Here is a 17,713-nt window from a genome sequence, read left to right as displayed (position 1 = left end):
CCTTTTTTTTAACTTGCACAACAGCTGTCCCTGTCTATGGAGACACAGTCAATATGCATGCAGCCCTGAGCATCCTTCAAAGGTACAGGCCACCACAGAGCCTCACCTTTTTAGATGTCATGTTTACATTTGAGACCTATCATTGTGAATGCTTTGAGAAATGGACTCACAATCTGTCCTAATCAAAAGGTAAAGTCACTGGGACTCCTTTGTATATAAAGCCCTTGTTCTTATCATCTCTTACTAAATTGTAGTGTTTGTTCCCATTTGTCCGGATCCCTGAACCTTTACACGAAGAGGTACGAAAAGAAGCAGATTTTTAAATGTACATTAAATCTCTTCTTCCTTTGTCTGTGCAGAACATGTACCAGTAAAGAAGACAGGGCCACGCGGGGTTTGTTTCATGAGTCTAGGTCAAGAACTGATGGCTACATAAATGACTGTATTTACAAAGTATTGGACACACTGCTGTGTTTAAGCCCCTAAATGGATCCCGTGATGGTTGTTCGCCTCAAGACATCACTTTTAAGAGAGAGAATTTGTTTATGTCTGTTTATGTATTTATGTCCTGAAGTCAAGATTAGTGTGGGAATAAAAATGGCATTGTTCACTTCTAAAATGATTCTTTAGTGCTTTGATGAGGGAGCTGAATATCATTAAGGTAAATAATTCCATGTATAAACATACATAAACCACATATCACCTAAACCAATGAATTGGTAGATCCAATTACAAAAAGTATTGTGGAGGAAAATGTCCCCTGGGTGCAATGCCCACTAAAGATTTTTTTTATCCAAATCACAATTGTTAAGAAAAAATCCTTTTCAGCACTATCTTTGGATACTGCTAGACTTACTTAACTAAACATGCTTCCTCATGCATCTTACCTCATAACGTTCATGACTTCATGACTCAGAATGACTCACCATAAAAAACATTTTGTATATGATGTGGATAAGTTAGACCCATAATAAAGTTATTGAATTGTCATTAAAAAGGTCATATGATTTTTTTTTTTAAGTACTTGCACCTAAAAAAAATGGCAGATTTTGCTAGAGGTGCATTTGTACATGAAGTGATAAATAAATGTATGAATCTCAGTCCCACACAGGGACATCAGTACAGGAACAAATATCACCCATAATTCTATTCAATTGCTGGTTTCCTGCAGAAAATTCTAGCATGCTTGCAGAGTCTCTCTGCATGGCAAGCCAGGTGGAGAGAGCTCATCTGTCTCCTCTTGTCGAGAGCAGTCACTCTGTTTTCCGCTAAATTAAACCATCACCAGGAGAAGCTGCCAGAATCTCGGGCCAGTGCTTCTTCTACCACTCTTAACATCAGTCATAAAACATAAAGGTAACCCAGGGGGCTTCAGGCAGTGACAGCCATATCAACATGGGAAAGAGAAGAGAAGAGAAGAGAAGAGAAGAGAAGAGAAGAGAAGAGAAGAGAAGAGAAGAAGAAGAGAAGAGAAGAGAAGAGGAGAAGAAGAGAAGAGAAGAGAAGAGAAGAGAAGAGAAGAGAAGAGAAGAGAAGAGAAGAGAAGAGGGATAACACAAGGATATGAAGCTCATTTTAAGTCAGACATTTCAAATAAGACTAGTCTTTCTCCTGCAATGTTTCGAGCTCTGCCTGAATACTATTAATGTCCTTCTCCTACTATGTCCCTACGTTTCGTTTACCTTGACATATATCATTGTGGATTCGCCACCTAGAGAAGTGTTCTTTGTAACAACCAGTGTCATACTATGCACTGGGTCTGCATGCATAAGTCTGAGCTATGAACATTAATACATCCAGATGTCCTTGACATGTTGTACACTGGGCATGGATCTCCCAAATCATTAATATTAATTCCCATGGCTTCAAATTATTGCATTAAACGAGCAGTGGTGTAGGGGGGATGAGAAAATGTGTCATTATCATTTTGAGATCATGTCAGATTTATCAAATAATGAAGGTGGCTATGCATGAGGGAATGACGATCACACATTAATTAGGACTGCTGACTGTAAGGCTTATAAGGAAAGGTTGGAAATGCGGAAAGTGAAATATTCTGAGGATGTATTTCAAGTCGATGTGGACTTCCTACCTTCGGAGTCCATTTGGACATCTTTAGATTTTGATGGGTACTCAAGTCTGCGAGGCCTTAGGTCCACTTGTGGATAGGGAGCGATCTTGGCCCAATTCTATTCAGCTCTGCCTCACAACGCCCTCCTGAGGATGCTAGATCTTCCCTTATTAGCTGGAAATACCAAGCCACTTTGGTGGTGGGCCTAGATCAGGTACAGCTGACAGGTCCGCATTAGCAGGAAGTCTCAGCTAGTCCTTGTAGGCTTATAGCTATTAATCACATGCTACATGTGTGAATAATCACTTTGATTCCAACACCTTTGTATCAGCGCATCAGGTGCAGCCGATACTGGACCGATATCCTCTGCAAATCCTGACTGACCCTGGCAGGCTTACAGCAGTGACGCCTTTTATGACAGAACGATAACTCTGCTTCCTGCCCCTTTGTGTCGACCCACTGCCTCTCTGCCGCAAAGTGGGCTGAACCGAACCGACTCAAGAAACGAACCCCCCCCCCCCCCCCCCAAACATTGAGCAGAAGCACCACCGCCACCGTCCCAAATTACGACAGATTCATCTTGCCGAGATGGAGGAAGTGCAATCAGCGCTGCGTGCATCTCCCGCCAACCGTCTGCTATTCACGGAGACAACATCTGCTCGGGCTGGCTCAGCCGGCACCGCCCCGCCTCTCTCCAGGACCCAGCACTCCCGACATGCGCTCGCCGCTCTAATTGAGACACTTCACCATCTTCTTCCTTGGTCAAAACAGGGGCATAATTACAGTGAAAAAGGGCGCTGTACCCTGGGGGGTTGGGTCGGGGTGGTGGGGGGGGGGTGTTTACTGCTATCATAGAAGCAGCAGCTGCGAATTCCTTTGTGTGAGTGCCTGAATTTCCTTCGCCACCCTGACAGAGGCACCGGCATGCGAGGGCAACGGAGCGAGGAGCGGGTCTTGATAGGTTTGAACAGGCCTCTCTGGCTCGCCGAAGTGCGGGAAAAGTAGAGGTGTCTGTTTTCACCTCCCACCTTAATGGATGACATTAAACAGGCCTGTGTTTGATCAGTAATGCAGTCGTTGCCGGAGAAGAAGTCTGTCTCTCTCAAATTTGGAAATTTAGAGGACTGTGCACGCTGGGGGGGGGGAATGGTCTCTGCATTCGCACTGAACCCCACAAACACAAACAGTGTATGCCTTTGCAACCGTGTTTACAAATTAGTACGCTGATATTAAACAGAGCTCAACCCTCCAAGGAAAACACAATCAAGCTACCCTCTTACAAGATTCATAACTATTATTGCAATAAAGGTGGAGAGGACTATGCACCCGTCTTTTGCTGGGTTGTCTCTCTGTTCTCAGCAGCCAAACACAGGCAGCTGAATTGCATTGAAAGAAGATGTACAGTCAATAGAAACTTTCAGGATTGTATTGGCTTTCTTATAATGACCTCATGCGAGAAAAATGAACTAGCATGGGTTTCCATAAGAATTGGCCCTGATTTAGTGCTGAGAGGTTTTCTATTAAAAAGCACATGGCCTTATGAACACATTCCATATTACATTTTGCACCGAAGGACCTGACTGTGTCTGCTACTCGCGCCTTAATCTGAAGTATCTTCTTACCGGTGGCCCCATGATGGATGCTGGCTGGGGAAATGCAGTCTGTGCCTTTTGACAATTACCCCGGCAGGGCCCGCCCTTTCTCTCCACTGACACAAGAGCCCTTGCCATTTTTCATGGAGATAGTGTTTTGATTGCATGGGAAGAAAATAGCACTATTTACCCCAACCCCCACCACCTCAAACCACCTGCAACCACCTGACAGCTGAGCTGAAGTCCTATTGAGGGACCCGACGAGCCTGCCTGAAACACAGCAGGCCCCGCGCTCCACGGCTGCTTCGTTGACTTGCAGGTGAAGCTTGGCTCGGCACAAGGGAGAGCAGTTGGAGTCAGCTGTGGCTAACGGACTCCTGGATAGACCCTCAATGCTACAGGAGTGCTCCCGTACGCACAGAGGAAAAACGCATGGAAGCATGAGAGCTTCCCAAATGAAGCACTTTATTATTGGTTAACTTTATGACTTAATTTTAATAGTGACTACTCGCTAATTCAGGGTTGAAATTAACACATATTGTTAAACATATAGTAGGATTACTCTTAAATCAAACACCAGAATCTGCTTTTCATAACATTGTTTCTGCTATACTGACAAGGGTTGCGTTTCTTGTGAAAATGAATCTTAATTTATGTATTGGCACTAGAGTGAGTAGAGTGTAACGCTAAAACACAGGTAACAAGTTTGTCAGGAAATTCACCCCAGGACTTTATTTCTCACCACAACATCACAGCACTGAAAACACTGAGGAATAATAGCAAAGCTTTACCTTTGAACAAATATTTGAGATTATCTTACAGTGATGCTGCTCATCTGACTGCATTGCCCACTGTGGAAATTAAGGATCAAAGGTCACTTTTTTAGAACCTGAAACAAATGGAGCAACACATCTACTACAAGTCCATTACGTAAGTGAAGCAGGGCAGCACAAAATACAAGCCTGCAGCACTGATCAAATCTGATCCTCCTCACAAAATAATAGCCTGCAGCTTTGACCAAATCTGATCCACATCACATGAGCACGCCAGCCATACCAAAACATCTACATTCTTCTGACAGGTCCGGGGCTGTTGCATTTAAGCTCGATTCAAGTGCACAGTGATGCATCATATTTCACTAATAACGAGCATCTCACAAAAACTGGACAGGAAATCATTTGAGTCTAGGAATTTTTGGGAGGCATTGGGATCGACGTGTGGTGCGTCCGTCTTTCCTGTTGATCTTCTCTTTTGGTGGTTTTGGCTCTCTCACTCGCAGTGCCTGCGGTAGTCATGTTACCCCTTTGCTCATTTAAGCATGACTGCTACTCAAATGGAAACAATTTGATTCAATAACTATGTTCCTTTCCATGCCAGATTACGCATATTTATTTTGTAGTTGGTAATGAAACTGGCATGAGTTGCCTGAGATTCATAAGCTGTAACTGTAACAATTTCCTCTCTCGTTCCAAGAACAGAGCACTTCTAGATACACCGCTTCATTTGCTGGAAAAGTGAAATTGTTTTTTGCTTTTTTAGTTGATGTTGTTCATTCATTTCCAGATGTATGAAGGCCATCTCCATGGACACAAGGGGAAGAGGACCTTAATTTGAGCATGGCACAAAAATGATGGCATAGTAAATCAAACACAATTCCAAAAATGGCCCTCTCTCCCTCATTTTGTTTGTCTGCCCTTTGCGGCTGTAAGCCACTTTTTTTTTTTTTGCCTGTCAGACTGAGATGTCCCGTTTTTGAACCATTCCCCTTGGTTAATGTCACACAGAAGGCAATATTCTTCACAGCATCCCACTGGGTTGATTTAGAGGCAGAGAAAGAGCATATTTCATCCTGTAATGAGGCCCAGCGAATGTGTCATATCAAAAGGTCCCAGCAATTACCACCCAATCACTCACTTTATTAGTCAATATCAATAAAAGTTGAGCGCCTCCTCTTGGCTGCTCCACCTGGTCCTGCCCTACTTCTACTTAACATGAGGCCCATGCAAATTAACTGGTAATTAATTCCTAATAAGTGTTAGAAATTGCCTAATTGCTAATCGCCTAATTGCTCCTCGTGCTAGGTCCAGTCAGAAGCAAAGGTGTTAATTATGCACTCTCTCTATTTCTCTCTCCCCAACATGCACATACACATACAAACATGCACACACACACAAACACATACACAGAGATTCTGCCTTAGCAAGTGTCTTTTAATTAAATGCTGCATGCAGTGCAGCATCATCCTGACAACACATGCCATCCCCCCCCCAAGCCACATTAATTATAATATGTCTCCTACTTCAAACTGGAAGAATGGGGGGGTGGGGGTGGGGGTTAAAGAAAGAGAAAGCCGAGAGCAAAATAAATAAAGAAATAAGAGTGTCTGCGACACTATAATCGCCCATTCATCTGCTCTTCAAAGAGCAGAATTAAATGCTTCTATGTGTAAACAGACGCAGGTGCGATAAGACACGTGTGTAAATGGGGGTCGCACCAGAAGCCTTTCCGGCTCCTATCAGCCATCGCTCTCGTCGGCTTTTGTCTGTAGGATCAAAACATTGTTTGCCGTGTCACGGGTCAGCCCAGCTCCCCTTGCTACTGTCAGCGCGTCATCCCAGTGTCTAATGAGGGCTGTGCGTGTGGCATGATAAGATGACAAATGGGATAATGTTATTCATGGGGAAAAGCCGCCCTTTGAACTGTACCGATTAAGAGGGAAAAAGAAAGGAGACGCAGGGAGAGCGTCCTCAACACTGGTTGCTGAAAAAGAAATGTCGGTGTGTGGTGTGTGTGTGTGTGTGTGTGTGTGTGGTGTGTGTGTGTGTGAGTGTGTGTGTATGTGTGTGTGTGTGTGTGTGTGTGTGTGTGTGTGTGTATGTGTGTGTGTGTGAGTGTGTGTGGCACAGGGTCCCTAATGCTCTAGTTGAAGATGAGTCAAACTGTGATGTGCTGCACTGCTGTCTGGCTCCAGGTTGGCCATCGCAGAGACTTTCCAAACCAGTCTGCTCTGTTCTTCTCACTTCCCTGCCTGGGGACCTGAGCCTGGCTTACGTCCATACAGAGCTCACTCACTCTTTGCTTTTCTCTCTCTCTCTCTCTCTCTCTCTCTCTCTCTCTCTCTCTCTCTCTCTCTCTCTCCCTCTCTCTCTCATCCTGTCATTGCCTTTGTGTCCGAATAATGAGAAAAGCCTTGACACTTTGAAATTTGAGATTTGACCAACAAAAGTGGCCAGCTTTCTTTTCTCGCTATCTATACAACACAAGAAAAGAAGAGATGGGATTATACTTTAGCTTTAACTTTAAAGCACAATTCTTTTAGACATGTTTCAGATAATCCCTGCTCAGGTTTCCTTATCCATCACTGCCTCAGTCACCTCCACTGAAGAAAGTAGATGGTCAACAGAACCCAGATCCATCAGCCACATTTTTCTCTTTGAGTGGATCCTATATGAGGTTCAAATAATCTGGAATATAATAGTATTTTGACCTGTAAATGATAAACTTTCCTATATGAGGGACAAATAATCTGGAATATAATAGTATTTTGACCTGTAAATGATAAACTTTCGTTGGAAAGACATCACACACGCACACCAAAAAAAAACCAAAAAAAACCCCACACAAACCTAAAACCAGGTATGAAGCAATAGTTGTGTACAGGCCTCCATAAGTCAGTGTAGCTTCTTAACGTACACAGTTTTAACGCATGGTATCACAAAGGTGTATCAGTTCATGTAGAGTAGGCTATTATCACCAGTCAGCCCAAACCTGCATAAGGAATACGTTTTCACAAATATCTGCTGCAGCAATCTGGCCGTAATATATAGAGGTGTCAGTCATCTAGCTCAGCTATCAGTCAGAGGATACTGCAAAATGTTAGCATTTTTCTGACCGAATGAATGAACTGTGCACACTTCTTTTATGCAGTGAATTTGACACTTTCCAAGCATCTTTTTAACCATGATCAGCATTCACTTGCCTACCCACGAATTGTCAAGTCATGTGAGCATACTGCAAGCTCGAGCATGTCTTGTACACTTACAGAGTGCTAGAGAATGCTGTCTGACTTCTCATAAACTGACTTTTGTGGTAATGACTGAGGTACTGCATTTCCTAAATGTGGTGTAGAATACTCCTTTAAGTAAAATTATTCCATTCATAAATCAGACAGCGCACTAGCTTAAGTACAAAGCTCCAAACTTTACTGATCACTGGTTACATCCATAAGGCATTGTAGAAATTGTACCACGGTGAGAGAGAATTTTCAATATTAAATTTCTATCTTAAATAAGCCCAAAATCATTATGGAAATTTAAGCTATGCTTTAATAAACTATATTTCAAGGGCAAGTTCCTTTAACAAATCCAGCTATGGCTACATAAAACATGACACTCACAGCAAATGGAGCTGCCTAAGGATTTGTATAGTTTTTCCTGAGTTACATATTATTTAATCCCAATTATGAGACCAGGGATTCCCTTTCCATCATCAGGTTTCAGTCTAAATGGTGTCTTCTACAACGAGTGCCGTTCGGCCAGAATCGAAGCAGCAGGTCATGGCAGGAAAGGTGAGCAGTTTCAACCTTTTATGCTGTGGAGTAAGCGGAAGCTCAGCAGCACATGAGAGTGCATAAGGGTCAGTTCTAGCTTGCACTAGGAGATTTTTACCTAGTTATGCAACATGAACTTGAGCTTCCCGTGTTTGGAAGGGCTCAGCAGTTGGGGAGGTTGATAAAAAAGCTCGCAGACATTCAGGAAAAACTGCATCAAACTGCACCCTGCGGCCAATCACATAATTGCCGTAAGTGTTCGTGGGGCGTGTACTTGGGTAAGGGGGCATAAGTGTGCACACTGCTGCTTATACAGCGAAGCTGAAAGGGGGGATACCTTCGGAAGCCAGAAATTTCCATGCATCTCCTCACACTGCTGTGGAAGAGTTTAATTCACCAGCTGGCCCCACTGGATCTCAAGAGGTACTTTAAAAATGAGCCAGTTGCTGATGAATTCCTTTCGCTCTGTGCCCCTCGTTTTCGACACAGGCACAGACAAGCACTATGATTGCGCCGTGTTTGGATCGATAGCATGCCGGAGCTGAATTCAGGACGTAGCGTCAGGCTGCCGTCTGTGCCAGCGCCTAACTGACATGCATTTTGCACAGTCAGTAGGGTGAGACATCATGCCAACAAAACAGACAATCTCGCTGTTGCCTTGTTGTCCTAAAATGTGTAATGTGTGTGCATAGCAATGCAAGCGTGCATGGGCACACACACACACACACACACACACACACACACACACACACACATACACACACACACAAAACCCTGGGGAGATCCACAATACAACCTCTCTCCTTCTAAATTAGATTCATTGGTCTAATCTAATACGAAAACAGCTTCTTGACCAAATTGCTCAGATCTAAGTCCCGAGACAATCCAGAGAATCTTCTGGACTATCAGAAGCTGGGCAAGCAACACTCTTAGAATCAATTAGTTACTTACCAGGTTCAGGAATGTGATTGAACCTGGGTGTAATGGAGAATCCAAGCTAATTAAATTGCCAAAGAAGATAGCAGGGTTAAAAATGAGAGATTCAGGGACAGTGGTCCCTGAGATTAGCAGTGACTTGTGTTTTCAGTCTCTGAATCCCTGTGCAGCATATAATATTTACATATAATATATACATATTCTAAGTGTGAGCCTCATGAATATTCTTTAATGCCAATGGCAGGTAAAAAAAATTCGCATTTCACTTTTTTTTTTGTTTGCCGTTGCACGTCTTATCTGGGTGTCGTCGTAAAGCACAAAGATCTCCTTACGCGTTCTCCACGGATCTTCTGCCTCTCCGTCAGTCTGCCAAAACTCCCATTGCATATTTAGTGAAAATGATTAGCGATCAGCAAGCGTGACACTCCATCGATCCGCTCCTCACTCCACCGTGACATCTGCCTTTCTTGACAGGGAGGCACGAGATTCCATCAACGCCGCATCGACCCCCCCCGATCTACACGTTCCCAGCCCAACCTCCCTTTAACCTGTTTGATTCCAGTGCCTACAGGTAGGAAAGGGCGTAATGAGCAGAACCGACCCTGGCTGTAGCCCCTCCCCTTGCCCCTCCCTCTCCCCAGGACACCGGGCAATTCTTCGTCAACCCCTTTTGCCCGTCAGTTTTGCTGATATGTCAGCCCGCGCCTGTGTATACAAATAAATCTCAATTTCCTTCATTAATTTATCACGCCACGACAAATTTGTTTCCGAGCTGTCCTCTGCAGACAGCTCTGCTTGGTACAGTCAAGACCCATTACACGGGTAGCGCTCTTAACACGCAAGTGGGTGCTATGGTCTGCACCTCTACCTCCAAGCCCACTGGGTCTGTGGCATTAGAGTCAGACTGAAGCTTGTGCATCCGCAGGCATGCTCACAAAGCTTCCTCCAGCCTGAACACCACACAATGATCATTTCTGCTTTGTGGATAATGACATGGGAATAGCTGGAGATGGGAACAGGCCTACCTATAGGGTGCTTTTCTGGGTCCGGAAGCCTGTGAGTGCAGCCATGGAGTACCGCCTGAGTCAGCATGTGCGTGATGTTCTCTTGGATTAGCTCTGGCTTTGCTTGTTTTGAATTGTATGCTTTTATATTCTTCATATTCCAGACCCTCGACAGTCCATCCATTCAGTCATAACATACAACATTTTCCCAGTGCATTAAAAGAGAGACATATATAGAGGTGTACGTGGTCATGTTCAGAAAATACTAGTCCTGCCAAGTGATGTCACTAATTAATTCTACCTGCTGATGTAATTAGCAAGTCCAAGCTGCTGGAACAAAGTCCAGGGGATTTCTATGGCTTTCTGAGCATAAACGGTCTACCTCTACATGCATATATGCAGGCCTGCACATTCACACAAGCACAATGTAGTCATGACACAATACAGTCACGATAGTCCTGCAGGTGTGGTACTGGGAACAAGGCTGAACCAGCAGGAAATGCCTGTCAGCGCTTGTAGCTTCTGTCATAGAGACAAGAGAGACTGCCCAAGAGTGGAACCTGAAGGAACCATGGTAACCAAGGCTCACGCTAGCAATGCTGGGTACACAGCCAGCCACCTATTTTGTGAGTACAGGCTTTCAAAAAACATTAGTGATTTCCAGAAGTTAATTTATATAATTGCCGGAACATACTGGCTACAATGAGGCTGTGGTTTTAATAGTATAATAAGCCAAATCAATGGATGCAAAGGCTTTTCATTTTCAGTGTAGAATAATAAATAAATAAGGTTTGCCTGTTATCCATATAATAATGTTATATAAGCATATATTTCCATATGGCTACTATAAATCTAGGGTTTCTACATGTTTGTGTTTTTTAGGGGCTTTGTAGCACCAAGCAAGCTATCTGCCTCCAATACACCATCCTGGCCAACATGTTCATTCATCAGTTTCCCAGTAGCCTGAGTAAACAAAACAAATAAACAAACTACAAGAAGAAAAAAACAACTTCCCCTGTGTCAGCCTTTGGCATAGTCCAAATCTTACCTGGAGACAGAGACAGGGAGAGTAAGTGAGAGAAGGAGAGAGGGGGGGGGGGAGAGGGAGAGACAGAGAGAGAGAGAGAGAGAGAGAGAGAGAGAGAGAGAGAGAGAGGAAAGGGAGAGAGAGAGGGGGAGAGCGAGAGAGAGGGAGAGAGAGAGAGGGAGAGAGAGAGAGAGAGAGAGAGAGAGAGAGAGAGAGAGAGAGAGAAAGAGAGAGAGAGAGGGGGGGAGAGAGAGAGAGAGAGAGAGAGATGGGGGGGACAGATACAGGGAGACAGAAACAGCAATCGGAGGAAGAAAGCCTGAGAGAGAAAAAAGAGAGCGAGACAGGGAGAGAGAGAGAGAGAGAGAGAGAGAGAGAGAGAGAGAGAGAGAGGGAGAGAGAGGGAGAGAGAGAGAGAGAGAGGGAGAGAGAGGGGAAGGGAGAAGAATAACTTTATTGGAGATATGATGACATGTTTCTCTCAAGCAGCCAGACTCCTCATTATGGGCACTTTCTTTGACTGGCTGCTCAGGCGTCAGCTGTCACAGTTCATCAGCTCGTGCCAGGTTAAGGGCAAAAACAAACAGCTGCCGCCTCTCCCTCGGCGGGGAACAGCGCCGGTAAACACCCAATAATAGTCAGTTACCCTCCTTCTCCACAGTGAGGCTCAGCAACTCACAAACTAGCCAAATATCTCCAGTCTGTATTGTTATGCGAGAAGGGGTGCTGTCCTGGCTGCAGGCTAGAGACTGTGGTCTACAGAGGGCACAAGATGGTGGAGTGGCAACATAGCGGGACAGATAGTATGAGCAGCAGTATCAAGAGAATTAGTACTACTGCAGCTATGTTTTACCTGCCATGCATCAGCTTCTGTTAGCAAAAAAGAAACCCACACTGGTTTAACCCTGTAGGGCCTAATACGTAAAATGACAAATTGACTTTAGTTCAACTGGGTTTTTTTTTTTTTGTCAAAAAAATTCAGGGGAAAAAAAGAATGTCCATGTGGCCACTTTTATGCCTATGTCTAAAAGGGTTGGCGTTCTTACTTTTTTACCTCCAACTTAGTCAACCCTACGTGTTACGTTCTAGTTTGAGAGCATGTGAATAAGTGTTGGACAGACTGGGACAGGTCTATGGTGGGTGCAGGACTGGGACAGGTCTATGGTGGGTGCAAGACTGGGACATGACTATGGTGGGTGCAGGACTGGGACATGACTATGGTGGGTGCAGGACTGGGACATGACTATGGTGGGTGCAGGACTGGGACAGGTCTTTGGTGGGTGCAGGACTGGGACAGGTCTATGGTGGGTGCAAGACTGGGACAGGTCTATGGTGGGTGCAAGACTGGGACATGACTATGGTGGGTGCAGGACTGGGACATGACTATGGTGGGTGCAGGACTGGGACATGACTATGGTGGGTGCAGGACTGGGACAGGTCTTTGGTGGGTGCAGGACTGGGACAGGTCTATGGTGGGTGCAAGACTGGGACAGGTCTATGGTGGGTGCAAGACTGGGACATGACTATGGTGGGTGCAGGACTGGGACATGACTATGGTGGGTGCAGGACTGGGACATGACTATGGTGGGTGCAGGACTGGGACATGACTATGGTGGGTGCAGGACTGGGACATGACTATGGTGGGTGCAGGACTGGGACATGACTATGGTGGGTGCAGGACTGGGACAGGTCTTTGGTGGGTGCAGGACTAGGACAGGTCTTTGGTGGGTGCTGAACTGGGACATGACTATGGTAGGTATCTTCACATCTGACTCTGCACCATATAAAATTACCACATTGAAGGTTATTTAGTTAGAGATTGATACCTGAAGTCATATTACTTAGTCAGACAACCTTTTTGGTCAATATTTTGTCCTGCCTCTGAGAAACAGCATGAAAACATTTTTGGCACAACGTGTGGAGTAGTTGGCTGAGCGACAGAGGAGTCTGTTGGCTTGAGCCTCACATGATATAACCTGGCTTGGTTGATATCTGGTGCCATTCCCACCCATCATCCTACATCATCCTTCTTCATCTTCCCACAATAGAACAGTAGCCAGGTCATTCCTGCCTCCCGATGGTGGGTCTGGAATGCTGGACTCCAATCCGGCACTTAGCCATAATCGAGCCATAGCTAACAAGGGTGGCCCCAGTCCCGCCAAGTCCCCCTGTAGCTTCGACACCTGACCCAGCAGCACTGAAAGGAAATGAGCCCCCGGCTCTGTGAAGATTTCCTCGGCTGGGTCCTGCACACCGGACAGACGGCTTCCCCTAAGACTTGTCCGTTTTTTTTTTTTCCCCCCTTCTCCTTCTTTCTTCTTTTTTCGATGGTTCCTTTTTATCACCCCCCTCTCTCCCTCTGCAAAGGGCAGAGAAGATGGCCAGAGGAGTAATCACAAATAACAAGAGTGCCCTTGATCCGTGTCGGGCTGGCACAGAGGAGGACACGCTGCTCAAACGGCACAAATGGCAGCAAATCAAGCAGGCTTGCCAGAAGGAGCCCTCCGTGCCCGGGCCTCTCGGACTTTGAGGTCCGGGCTTTGACGCCACAATAACGAGTGCAGCAGAAAGGCACTAAGGAGCCGCACTAACATCCGGACCCTTCTGGTCTACTCCCCCTATTTTCTAGCAGCTTCCATACTTTTATGGACACCAGTGCCATTACAACCAGTATGTTTCTGCTTATTTTTTGTTATCATTGACAACATTCATGCCTGATAAGGTAGCTCTACTTAACAATCATGGACATTGGAAGTAATCATACATTTTGAAACGTTTCTGAGGACAACCTGGAATACTTCAGGACTGCAGATTTGAAACAGGTCCATATTCACTTCTCTCCATAGCTTTCTGCAGTTATAGTGAGTCATTTGTCTCAGATGAGGTGCAATAACCCCCTCCACCCCCTCCCAAAAAAAGAAAAGAAAGAAAACGGACAACCTCAAGGCTCTGGATAAAGTGAGTGTTTACAGTGCTGAATCCCCGAGGAAGGTTTTATAGGACTAAGCTATTGCTATGCTCACCATCCGCTCAGCATAAATCACCTTTAAAAATGATCGATTTTCTTTGAAATGAGATATAGAGCTGCATAATAAATGCAGCTCAACAAAGGAGGAATACTTGTGTGTTAGAAAGTGCAGGGTCTCCCAGCCAGTGCAGGTCAGCAAGCCTGGTTCCTCTCCCAGCCTGATGACAGCGATTAACTGACCCCCAGTGCTCATTACCAGACATTCCAGCCTTCCACTTCAATTATGAGTTGTATGGTCCCAGACTGTCCACTCATCTCAACACTATAAGTACATTTACACAACCTGTATAATTAATTGAATGAATGAACTCAATTCTTATATACACATTTGATCTATATTTGTGTATGTAATGCAGTGAAAAACTGAAAAAGTAACAATAGTTTTGAGTGACCCTAAAACAATTAAATCAGCAATGTAATCAGGGTACAATATATTAATGCATATCGGTGTATGAGACACACATGGGGCAGTCATGAATATTGAATTTGCTCAGCAGGAAAATACTGTTTTCATTTAAACATAAGCAAGGTTTCCAAATAAGAGCCGTCTCTGTGAGACAGGCAGTTTGAGTCAGTGATTCTTGGTTGATACCAGAATTAGATCAGATAGCTGTTATGAAATAATATAGCAGGAAATTCAACTACATGTGAATACAGCTTTAGTTCATACAGACAAGCTAGTCAAGATTTGCACCGCCACCGACCCCACTGATATCAAGACACCAGGCTTAGCTTGAGCTGCCAAGCAAGACCAAGGTTGATACCAACACAAAGACTGAAATGAAAATTAAATGAAAATAGCACAATAGCATAATTAAGTTTATTGGTGATGTTTTTACTTAATGTCTTTGAAAACATGCTTGATTAAAACCAAGCCGATATCTAAACTGATGCAAGATTATTTTTAAACTTAAGATCTTAGTCTGAAGTCCAATTGCAAAAGACCAGTGCTCTAAATAAACCAACATCAAGATACCGAACATGATATAGGGTGCAGTAATACATATATAATGGAAATGCAAGACAAGAATACAACTGTTGCACAACATCACAATACAACACACTGCTTCAGGCATGAGGAAAACTGTGTGGGTGAAGCTTGTCTTTTTCCTCTTTCCTTTTTTGTGATTTCCTGCAGGGGAGTTTCTGAAAGACATCGGCGAGATTGCCTGGTTTGGTGAGGTCAGCCGGGATACTCCCAAGGCAATTTTATCTCTCAACATACAGAATCTCAACAATTAGCAGTTTGCCAATTTGCACTTAACGGTTTTTTTTTTTTTTGGAATTCCTGATAGCCTTTAAAAGGGAGATTTATGTTTACTTTGAAAACCTTAAAATCCAGATTGCACTTGACCTAGTAGATGTGTGGATTGTTTAGGGCACTGTACCACTTCCACGGAGCTGTGAGAGTGAAATTCAGTTGTCCACACTAAACAAAGGTTGCTTGGAGATCAGATGAGTTCAGCCATGGATACTGAGTTACAAATGGTTTTAGAGATGGTATCCTGGGTTGTGCAGTAGTTTGGCCATCTGCAGGTAGTTGCTTAACACTGGTGGTCAGACATGCGCGAGTAGTATCTTTACACCGGCAGTTAGACAGCTGTAGTGGTATCTTAACCCTGGTGGTCGGACATCTATGGGTAGTAGCTTAATACTGGTGGTCACATTCATATTTGTAAGAGAATTTGCTCAGTTTATCAAGAAGGGAGTCATTAGTATGAATTTTCTGTTGTTACTAATGTGGTATTTTGGGAAGTTAAAAATACAAGTGCAGCACAACTTATCATTTTGTAAAGTTCTACTCTATATTTTAATTAGATTGCCATATTAAAGGTTTAGACATCCACAAAACAGGCCCTGGAGGATAAATGTGTTGATATTTTCATATTCATCATTCAGTTGGTTAATGATGAGCGTGCGCCTGACTCTTCAGATAAAAGCCAAAGAGCCAAAAAAAGCTGGCGACGCGGAAGCCACAAAGAAAGGGAAAGGTCAATCCTTTCACTCGCCTCTGTCCTCTTTAAGCTCCGTCAGACAAATTATCAGAGGAAAGAGACAACGGATGTCTTATCGCAGGCATCTGTGTGGTCTATGCGAGGGGCTGATTCGACGCCATGAGACCCCTAGCGCGCTCCCTTGACATTCGCCAGTTATCGTCTCCCAGCCTGTGCAGAACGAAGCGGAAAGGTCGGTCTCAGCGGGTCGCCATGCTGAGTAGTCAGTCTGCACGCCACTACAGAGCAGCTCAGTCACCCGTCAGCTCAAAGAGGACGGCGCAGAGAAGACCTTAACTTGAAGGATGTAATGTGAACAACTTCATATCGCTTGCAATATACATTTGTACGTTATGATCATTATACATATTTGAATGCATGGGTTGGTTAGACACTAGCTGTAGGCCCAGTATGTTATAGCCACATGATAAAATACAAGTGAACTCACCTCCTAAAGACCTTATTTACTGCCCCTGTTCTAGGAGAACATTTTTCATCCGCGTACATTATGTGCTATGTTCCTGAACCTAAGCCAAAAATAAATAAATAAATAAATAAATAAACGTGTTGCAAATTGCAGTAGCATCAAGCCTGTTGAAAATATTCCTTCATAGCTCAAAACGTATTCAGCCTGGGCATTTCGGTTGCCACGTGATGTGATGTGCTGGTACCAGTGAGAAGCTTTTATATAAAATAGGGGCACACCTAAGAGCCTTGTTCGACAGGCCTAGCAATTCCTCACAGGACTATTTATGGGTGTTCACTGCAATTGGAGTGCAGCAGACTTATACTAATTAGTTTGTTGGGCGTTCATTTTTCAATTGATTTATTTTGTCTGTCATATAAATCCGGAGCAAATGAATGGAGCATTTAGAAAGTTAAAATGATTTAACAAAACGCCAGGCCCCCGATGTGTTTGCTTATCTTGGTGCAGCGGAGGGAATTGCTCCACTTGGCCGCGTAAAATGATCGCGCGGAACAGTTGCGAACACCAGTGTTTACTCATTCGCACCTTCCCCATTGCCTGACTCCAGTTAAACAGCGCTAGTCTTATCCGGGACGTGGATATTCCTAACATGAACTTAAGAGTTCGTGGCAGCTAAAAAAACAAACAAACGAAAGACAAATGTTTGTCACCTGCGAGAGTGTTATATGCCATCAATTTCGGAACGAAATAAAAGCAAAGGATTATCTCCCTTTCAGAATAGTGCTGATACTGGCATAATTATATTAATAAATGTATTCTAATTGTACAAGCAATGCATATATGCCTGAGATGCACCCTGCTCGTTTTGGCCAAACACTTCATCATGGTGAAGGTAACGGAACACTTGCTCCCAGTGGAAATTCAGCAGGTCATTGTAACGACGACAGGACACCAGCACCACCATGTGGTGGGAGGGCAAATTGCGGAAAGCTTTAAAAACATTTAAAAATAATTTGTGATTTATTACCCACTGAGATATGCCATTTTATGCATGTGCTGGCACGAATGCGTGCATTTTAAACGCG

At 44.2% G+C, this 17,713-nt stretch overlaps 1 long non-coding RNA gene across 1 annotated transcript; it reads right to left on the bottom strand.

Moving 5' to 3' along the window:
- Positions 1 to 15,638: 15,638 nt before the first annotated feature.
- Positions 15,639 to 17,491, bottom strand: LOC113579892. The gene is made up of 3 exons (XR_003410923.2): positions 17,339 to 17,491; positions 16,650 to 16,728; positions 15,639 to 16,372 (listed from the first exon to the last, which is right to left on the bottom strand). It is a non-coding gene; the product is annotated as an uncharacterized LOC113579892 (long non-coding RNA).
- Positions 17,492 to 17,713: the final 222 nt, after the last annotated feature.

The sequence above is a fragment of the Electrophorus electricus genome, chromosome 8 (assembly GCF_013358815.1).
Source record: "Electrophorus electricus isolate fEleEle1 chromosome 8, fEleEle1.pri, whole genome shotgun sequence".
Classification (NCBI taxonomy): Eukaryota; Metazoa; Chordata; class Actinopteri; order Gymnotiformes; family Gymnotidae; genus Electrophorus; species Electrophorus electricus.
This window is presented reverse-complemented; position numbering and strand designations above follow the sequence as displayed.